The sequence below is a fragment of the Chelonia mydas genome, unplaced genomic scaffold (assembly GCF_015237465.2).
Source record: "Chelonia mydas isolate rCheMyd1 unplaced genomic scaffold, rCheMyd1.pri.v2 scaffold_59_arrow_ctg1, whole genome shotgun sequence".
Classification (NCBI taxonomy): Eukaryota; Metazoa; Chordata; order Testudines; family Cheloniidae; genus Chelonia; species Chelonia mydas.
This window is the reverse complement of record NW_025111270.1, coordinates 90,923-99,907: the sequence shown is the minus strand read 5'-3', so window position 1 is coordinate 99,907 and position 8,985 is coordinate 90,923. Positions and strand designations below refer to the sequence as shown.

Genomic DNA, 8,985 nt, shown 5'->3' with positions numbered 1-8,985 from the left:
CAAGTGCTTATATACGAATGCGCAAAGCCTTGGAAACAAGCAGGGAGAACTGGAGGTCCTGGTGATGTCAGGGAATTATGACGTGATTGGAATAACAGAGACTTGGTGGGATAACTCACATGACTGGAGTACTGTCATGGATGGATATAAACTGTTCAGGAAGGACAGGCAGGGCAGAAAAGGTGGGGGAGTAGCACTGTATGTAAGGGAACAGTATGACTGCTCAGAGCTCCGGTACGAAACTGCAGAAAAACCTGAGTGTCTATGGATTAGGTTTAGAAGTGTGAGCAACAGGAGTGATGTAGTGGTGGGAGTCTGCTATAGACCACCGGACCAGGGGGATGAGGTGGATGAGGCTTTCTTCCGGCAACTCGCAGAAGCTACTAGATCGCATGCCCTGGTTCTCATGGGTGACTTTAATTTTCCTGATATTTGCTGGGAGAGCAATACAGCGGTGCATAGACAATCCAGGAAGTTTTTGGAAAGCGTAGGGGACACTTTCCTGGTGCAAGTGGTAGACGAGCCAACTAGGGGGGGAGCTTTTCTTGACCTGCTGCTCACAAACAGGGAAGAGTTAGTGGGGGAAGCAAAAGTGGATGGGAATCTGGGAGGCAGTGACCATGAGTTGGTTGAGTTCAGGATCCTGACACAGGGAAGAAAGGTAAGCAGCAGGATACGGACCCTGGACTTCAGGAAAGCAGACTTCGACTCCCTCAAGGAGTGGATGGGTAGGATCCCCTGGGGGACTAACATGAAGGGAAAAGGAGTCCAGGAGAGCTGGCTGTATTTCAAGGAATCCCTGTTGAGGTTACAGGGACAAACCATCCCGATGAGTCGAAAGAATAGTAAATATGGCAGGCGACCAGCTTGGCTTAACGGTGAAATCCTAGCGGATCTTAAACATAAAAAGAAGCTTACAAGAAGTGGAAGATTGGACATATGACCAGGGAAGAGTATAAAAATATTGCTCGGGCATGTAGGAATGAAATCAGGAGGGCCAAATCGCACCTGGAGCTCCAGCTAGCAAGAGATGTCAAGAGTAACAAGAAGGGTTTCTTCAGGTATGTTGGCAACAAGAAGAAAGCCAAGGAAAGTGTGGGCCCCTTACTGAATGAGGGAGGCAACCTAGTGACAGAGGATGTGGAAAAAGCTAATGTGCTCAATGCTTTTTTTGCCTCTGTCTTCACTAACAAGGACAGCTCCCAGACTGCTGCGCTGGGCATCGCAACATGGGGAGTAGATGGCCAGCCCTCTGTGGAGAAAGAGGTGGTTAGGGACTATTTAGAAAAGCTGGACGTGCACAAGTCCATGGGGCCGGACGAGTTGCATCCGAGAGTGCTAAAGGAATTGGTGGATGTGATTGCAGAGCCATTGGCCATTATCTTTGAAAACTCGTGGCGAACGGGGGAAGTCCCAGATGACTGGAAAAAGGCTAATGTAGTGCCCATCTTTAAAAAAGGGAAGAAGGAGGATCCTGGGAACTACAGGCCAGTCAGCCTCACCTCAGTCCCTGGAAAAACCACGGAGCAGGTCCTCAAGGAATCAATCCTGGAGCACTTGCACGAGAGGAAAGTGATCAGGAACAGTCAGCATGGATTCACCAAGGGAAGGTCATGCCTGACTAATCTAATCACCTTCTATGATGAGATTACTGGTTCTGTGGATGAAGGGAAAGCAGTGGATGTATTGTTTCTTGACTTTAGCAAAGCTTTTGACACGGTCTCCCACAGTATTTTTGTCAGCAAATTAAAGAAGTATGGTCTGGATGAATGCACTATAAGGTGGATAGAAAGTTGGCTAGATTGTCAGGCTCAACGGGTAGTGATCAATGGCTCCATGTCTAGTTGGCAGCCGGTGTCAAGTGGAGTGCCCCAGGGGTCAGTCCTGGGGCCGGTTTTATTCAATATCTTCATAAATGATCTGGAGGATGGTGTGGATTGCACTCTCAGCAAATTTGCGGATGATACTAAACTGGGAGGAGTGGTAGATACGCTGGAGGGCAGGGATAGGATACAGAGGGACCTAGACAAATTGGAGGATTGGGCCAAAAGAAACCTGATGAGGTTCAATAAGGATAAGTGCAGGGTCCTGCACTTAGGACGGAAGAACCCAATGCACAGCTACAGACTAGGGACCGAATGGCTCGGCAGCAGTTCTGCGGAAAAGGACCTAGGGGTGACAGTGGACGAGAAGCTGGATATGAGTCAGCAGTGTGCCCTTGTTGCCAAGAAGGCCAATGGCATTTTGGGATGTATAAGTAGGGGCATAGCGAGCAGATCGAGGGACGTGATCGTTCCCCTCTATTCGACATTGGTGAGGCCTCATCTGGAGTACTGTGTCCAGTTTTGGGCCCTACACTACAAGAAGGATGTGGATAAATTGGAGAGAGTCCAGCGAAAGGCAACAAAAATGATTAGGGGTCTGGAACACATGACTTATGAAGAGAGGCTGAGGGAACTGGGATTGTTTAGTCTGCAGAAGAGAAGAATGAGGGGGGATTTGATAGCTGCTTTCAACTACCTGAGAGGTGGCTCCAGAGAGGATGGTTCTAGACTATTCTCAGTGGTAGAAGAGGACAGGACAAAGAGTAATGGTCTCAAGTTGCAGTGGGGGAGGTTTAGGTTGGATATTAGGAAATACTTTTTCACTAGGAGGGTGGTGAAACACTGGAATGCATTACCTAGGGAGGTGGTAGAATCTCCTTCCTTAGAAGCTTTTAAGGTCAGGCTTGACAAAGCCTTGGCTGGGATAATTTGATTGGGCCGATTGGTCAAAGGTGGTGGGGAGGTGGTGACCTCACAGACAGATACTGACATCAGCCAGGCAGGACGGGGAGGGGCCTGGGAAACCTCGGCGACCCCTGTGGATTTACTTCAGCGAGTCTCCTTCTCGAGGTCTCTCCGTGAGGACTGAGAGGGGATCAGGGGTCACGTACGTGAGCGCCAGGGGGAACCTCTGTAGAATTTTCTCCTTTCCTTTCATTGATTTATTGATAGAAAACAGACGTCCCTTTTGAGAAGGTAAGAACCTCCTCACGTCTGAAACCTCTTCAGTCGGATCTATCTGGTGACAGTTGAATTCTAGGCGTGGAAAACACAAGCTTAAGGAGGCAGAATTTTATTCTGCACCTAAATTCTGTCCCTTAGAATCACTGGGGACATGAGGGTTTGTCCTTTTTATTTCACCTTTTCCTCCATTCCTCCCTCCTTTCTCTTCTTCTCTTGCATCTTTTGTCCTTTCTCCTCTTCCCCTCCCAACACCAGGAGGTGTGTGTGTGCGTTTGTGAATCCACTGAACTTCCTTCATGTGGGAACAGATGATACCGACAGATTCTTGTTGGAAAGTATCAAGGATGACTATGCCAGGCTGGGGAAGAAGCTTTAGGAAATTGACGCTCAGGTGATCTTCAGTGGGTTTCTGCCTGTTCCTAGAGGTGGGCAACAAAGGTGTGACAAGATTATGACTATCAACAGATGGCTCAGGCAGTGGTGCTGTAAGGAGGGCTTTGGGATGTATGGCTACTGGGAGACATTCATGGACAGAGGACTGTTCTCTCCGGATGGACTTCATCTGAGTAGGGAAGGAAATAGACTTCTCGGATGGAGGATGGCACAGCTGATTAAGAGAGCTTTAAACTAGGAATCTGGGGGAGATGGTTGGAAGAGGTACAGGTAATGTCCGCACCAGATTTTAATATTGAGAGGGAAGAAAACAAAGTAATGAAGGATACAGCTGTGAGTAGGAGAATGGACATAAGGAGGAAGGGGAGTGTGGATACCAATCTAATAGGTCATACTGGCAGTAGAATGTCAGTGCCTAATCGGGTAAAGAATGTGATTGAGGGCAAACAGCAAAAATTAGGATGTTTGTACACTAATGTGAGGAGCCTAGGTAACAAAATGGAGGAACTAGAGCTACTGGTGCAGGAAGTGAAACCAGATATTGTAGGGATAACAGAAACACGGTGGAATAGTGGTCATGACTGGAGTTCAGGTATTGAAGGGTATGTGCTGTTTAGGAAAGACCAAAATAAAGGCAAAGGTGGTGGAGTAGCATTGTATATCATTGATGAGGTAGATTGTAAAGAAATAAGACGCGATGGAATGGATAAGACAGAGTCTGGGCAAAACTCACATTGCGGAAGAAAACTACTAAAGCCTCCCCTGGGATAGTGCTTGGGGTGTGCTATAGACTGCCGGGATCTAATTTGGATATGGAGAGAGGCCTCTTTAATGTTTGTAATGAAGTAAATACTAATGGCAACTGTGTGATAATGGGAAATCTTAACTTCCCAGATATAGACTGGAGAATAAGTGCTAATAATAATAATAGGGCTCAGATTTTCCTAGATGTGATAGCTGATGGATTCCTTCATCAAGTAGTTGCTGAACTAACAAGAGGGGATGCCATTTTAGATTTGGTTTTGGTGAGTAGTGAGGACCTCATAGAAGAAATGGTTGTTGGGGACAACCTTGGTTCGAGGGATCCTGAGCTAATTCAGTTCAAACGGAATAGAAGGATAAACAAAAATAGATCTGTGACTAGGGTTTTTGATTTCAAAAGGGCTGACTTTCAAAAATTAAGGAAATTAGTTAGGGAAGTGGATTGGACTGAAGAATTTATGGATCGAAAGGCGGAGGAGGCCTGGGATTACTTTAAATAAAAGCTGCAGAAACTATCAGAAGCCTGCATCCCAAGAAAGGGGAAAAAATTCATAGGCAGGAGTTGCAGACCAAGCTGGATGAGCAAGAATCTCTGAGAGGTGATGAAGAAAAAGCAGAAAGCATACAGGGAGTGGAAGATGGGAGGGATCAGCAAGGAAAGCTACCTTATTGAGATCAGAACACGTAAGGATAAAGTGAGAAAGGCTAAAAGTCAAGGAGAGTTGGACCTTGCAAAGGGAATTAAAACCAATAGTAAAAGGTTCTATAGCCATATAAATAAGAAGAAAACAAAGAAAGAAGAAGTGGGACCGCTAAACACTGAGGATGGAGTGCAGGTCAAGGATAATCTAGGCATGGCCGAATATCTAAACAAATACTTTGCCTCAGTCTTTAAGGAGGCTAATGAGGAGCTTAGGCATAACGATAGCATGAGAAATGGGAATGAGGCTATGGAGATAGATATTACCGTATCCGAGGTAGAAGCCAAAAACTCTAACAGCTTAATGGGGCTAAATTGGGGGCCCAGCTAATCTTCCTCCAAGAATATTAAAGGAATTGGCACAAGAAATTGCAAGCCCATTAGCAAGAATTTGTAATGCATCAGTAAACTCATGTACCATATGACTAGAGAATTGCTAACACAGTTCCTCTTTTTAAGAAAGGAAAAAAGGTGATCCGGGTAACTATAGGCCCGTTAGTTTGATATCTGTAGTATGCAAGGTCTTGGAAAAAATTTTGAAGGAGAAAGTAGTTAAGGACATTGAGGACAATGGTAAATGGGACAAAATACAACATGGTTTTACAAAAGGTAGATCGTGCCAAACCAACCTGATCTCCCTCTTTGAGACAGAAACAGATTTTTTAGAGAAAGGAAATGCAGTGGATCTAATTGACCTAGATTTCAGGAAGGCATTTGATACGGTGCCACATGGGGAATTATTAGTTAAATTGGAAAAGATGGGGATCAATATGAAAATTGGAAGGTGGATAAGGAAGTAGTTAAAGGGGAGACTACAGTGGGTCATAGTGAAAGGCAAACTGTCAGGCTGGAGGGAGGTTACCAGTGGAGTTCCTCAGGGATCGGTTTTGGGACCAATCTTATCTAATCTTTTTATTACTGACCTTGGCACAAAAAGTGGGAGTGTACTAATAAAGTTTGTGAACTACCCAAAGCTGGGATGTATTGCCAATTCAGAGAAGGACCAGGATATCATACAGGAAGATCTGGATGACCTTGTAACCTGGAGTAATAGCAATAGAATGAAATTTAATAGTGAGACACGTAAGGTCATGCATTTAGGGATTAATAAGAAGAATTTTAGTTATAAGCTGGGGACACATCAATTGGAAGTAAGAGAGGAGGAGAAGGACCTTGGAGTATTGGTTGACCGAAGGATAGCTATGAGCCGCCAATGTGATATGGCCATGAAAAAAGCTAATGCGGTCTTGGAATGCATCAGGCAAGGTATTTCCAGTAGAGATAAGGGGAAGGTTTGGTAAAAATCCTCACCAATTTGCATAGGTGACCACAAACCCAAACCCTTGGATCTTAGAACAGTGAAAAAGCATTCAGTTTTCTTACAAGAAGACTTTTAATAGAAGTAAAGGAATCACCTCTGTAAAATCAGGATGGTAGATACCTTACAGGGCAATTAGATTCAAAACATAGAGAATCCCTCCAGAGAAAACCTTAAGTTACAAAAAAGACACACAGACAGGAATAGTCATTCTACTCAGCACAGTTCTTTTCTCAGCCATTTAAAGAAATCATAAACTAACACATACCTAGCTAGATTACTTACTAAAAGTTCTAAGACTCCATTCCTGTTCTATCCCCAGCAAAAGCATCACACAGACAGACACAGACCCTTTGTTTCTCTCCCTCCTCCCAGCTTTTGAAAGTCTCTTGTCTCCTCATTGGTCATTTTGGTCAGGTGCCAGCGAGGTTACCTTTAGCTTCTTAACCCTTTACAGGTGAGAGGATTTTTCCTCTGGCCAGGAGGGATTTTAAAGGGTTTACCCTTCCCTTTGTATTTATGACAAGGCTGATGGCTGCAGTCCCTCAATCACCGCCGAACATGCTGTGGTCACTCAAAGAGAGGCTGCTGCTGTTGTATTGGATTTTCTCTTCCCTGGCGAGGGGCCCTCTGGTCTCACGTCAGACCGAAGGACACTGTGGGATTTACCAACAGGTCCGGTGCTCACCGCTGGGTCAGTTCTCCCCCCATAGGGGTGTTTCCTTGCCTGGGTGAATGAGCCCCCAGACTGCTGCTGCCCATCCCCTGGGGTCCCACCACTATCCCAACACAAAGACAGCTCAGTCCCCACAAGTGCTCCCAAGGCGGGGTGAGAGACTCCCGGTGCTCCACTCCCCAGCTCCACCAATTCCGCACTCTCCTTCCCCTGGTCTCCTGACAATTCAGGCCCCAACACTGGCCTGGACCCAAGCCTCCCAGGGACTGGCACACACAAAAACCTTCTTGCTGGGGGAGTCACAGGCCTACCTCAGGCATTGCAGACACATGCTCTTCCTCCCACTCCACTCCTTTCGCAGACTTTTCACACTCCTCCAAGTCCCAGTCAGCAGCCCCGCCACCTGCACCCCTCTCCAACTGGGGGGGCTGAGCCCCACCCTCCTCCCCACTCCAACGAAGGGAAGCCGAGCGCTGGGTGAGCACCTAACGCTGACGGGGCAATTCTTTCAGACTCTCCACGGAGCCCACATCACTCTGCTGTAGGAGGGAGCCCTCAATACGAAGCAAAAGCTCCAAACATTCCCCACACCCTGTTTCAGACAGGCCAGCCGGATGAGCACAGCCACGTGAAGGCTGAAAAAGAGGCAAGGAGACAGAGCTTCCACCTCCACCATGTGAGATGCAGCCATCTGGGAGAAACCTGCTATATGCCCAGAGGCCTTTATTCCTCCAGACTGCGAGGACAGAGGGGATGTCAGGAAGTTTCCCCTTCAATCTCACACACAAAAAGCCCTTCTTAGGAAAGGTAAAATTCTGAAGAGAAAAAGACACCCAGAAGGATGCCAAAGTGATAGACTTTTATGATCTTGGGGAATAGCTCATTGCCTGACCAGGGACTTGAACCCTGGACCCTCAGATTAAAAGTCTGATGCTCTACCAACTGAGCTAGCCAGGCTCACGAAGAAAAGGAACAAGTTCATGCAGAGGAGAAACTAGTCAAGAAAAAGACAGCAGGAAACAATAGAGGAAACCTGCTGCTCTCTCGCTATCTCTTCCCAGCCCTAGCCCTGGTCTCCTCCTCCCTCCAGCACCCTGAGGCATTTTGCCAGCACAATGCCCAAGTCAACTCCACCATCCCCAAACTCTAGAAGGTCCAGCTCATCAACCTGGCCACTCTTGCAGCCTCCTCTCCAGCCCTGACCAATAGGGAGGAGGATTGAGTCTCCCTTCCTCAGGCCCACCCTTCAGCATTCCTGGGTAAAGACCAACACCGCCAAAATGACTTTGGGCCAGCAGGTCAACCAAGAGGGCTCCCTCTTAGGCCTGGCTGCAGCCCAGCTGCAGGACTCAAAGTAAATCCAGCTCACATCCCTCCCTATAGGGCTCCAGGCAAGGCCAGCCTTCTGGATCCAACGTCTCCTCTGGCGTTCAAGTCACAACTGCAAGCAGGCAAAAGGCTGGCTCCCACATCATTTGAAAGAGCAAGACAAAGCCTTGAAACTCCACCTATGCTTAGGTGTGAAGCAACAAGTCCAAAAGCCCCACTGAGATCTGAGCTCAGCTTGCAGTATTCAGCACTCTGACAGCTGACCTTTACGCCGTGGGACCCGATGATGTCACAGTCTCTAGACACCTGGGGCCCTTAGCTGGCAGGCTTGAACTCTGCACTTACAGCTCTCCAGCTGCTCCCCCTCTCTCTGCTGCTCTCGCCCTCCCCTTGGTTTATCATAGTACCTGGCCCCACTTTCTGCCAACCAGAGACTCTGCTTTCTGGGCCCGCTCCTGTGGAGGTGGGCTTCTATCCTGCTTCCTAGGACTAAGCAGCAGAAAGAGGCCTTTCCAGGAAATGGTCATGGCTTCTGGGAATCCCTGTGTGGCTCTGGACACCACCAGGAATCATTTGACTCCTGGCACACAAGGCAACTTAAAAGCTGAGTGCCCAGCCAGGGGCTTGAACCTTGGACCCTCAAAGTAAGAGCCTGATGCTCTACTGACTGAGCTAACTGGGCTTCCTAATAGAATCTCCCACTTTGACCACAAGAGTGAGCAGGCAGGCAAAAGAGAGGCAAAAAGGTGCCAGAAACCCCTCCTCTTTTTCTCCACAGCCACTGCCTTTCAGCAGGATT

At 47.5% G+C, this 8,985-nt stretch overlaps 1 non-coding gene across 1 annotated transcript; it reads right to left on the bottom strand.

Moving 5' to 3' along the window:
- Window positions 1-7,741: 7,741 nt before the first annotated feature.
- TRNAK-UUU lies at window positions 7,742-7,814 on the bottom strand. Its single transcript has one exon. It is a non-coding gene; the product is annotated as a tRNA-Lys (tRNA).
- Window positions 7,815-8,985: the final 1,171 nt, after the last annotated feature.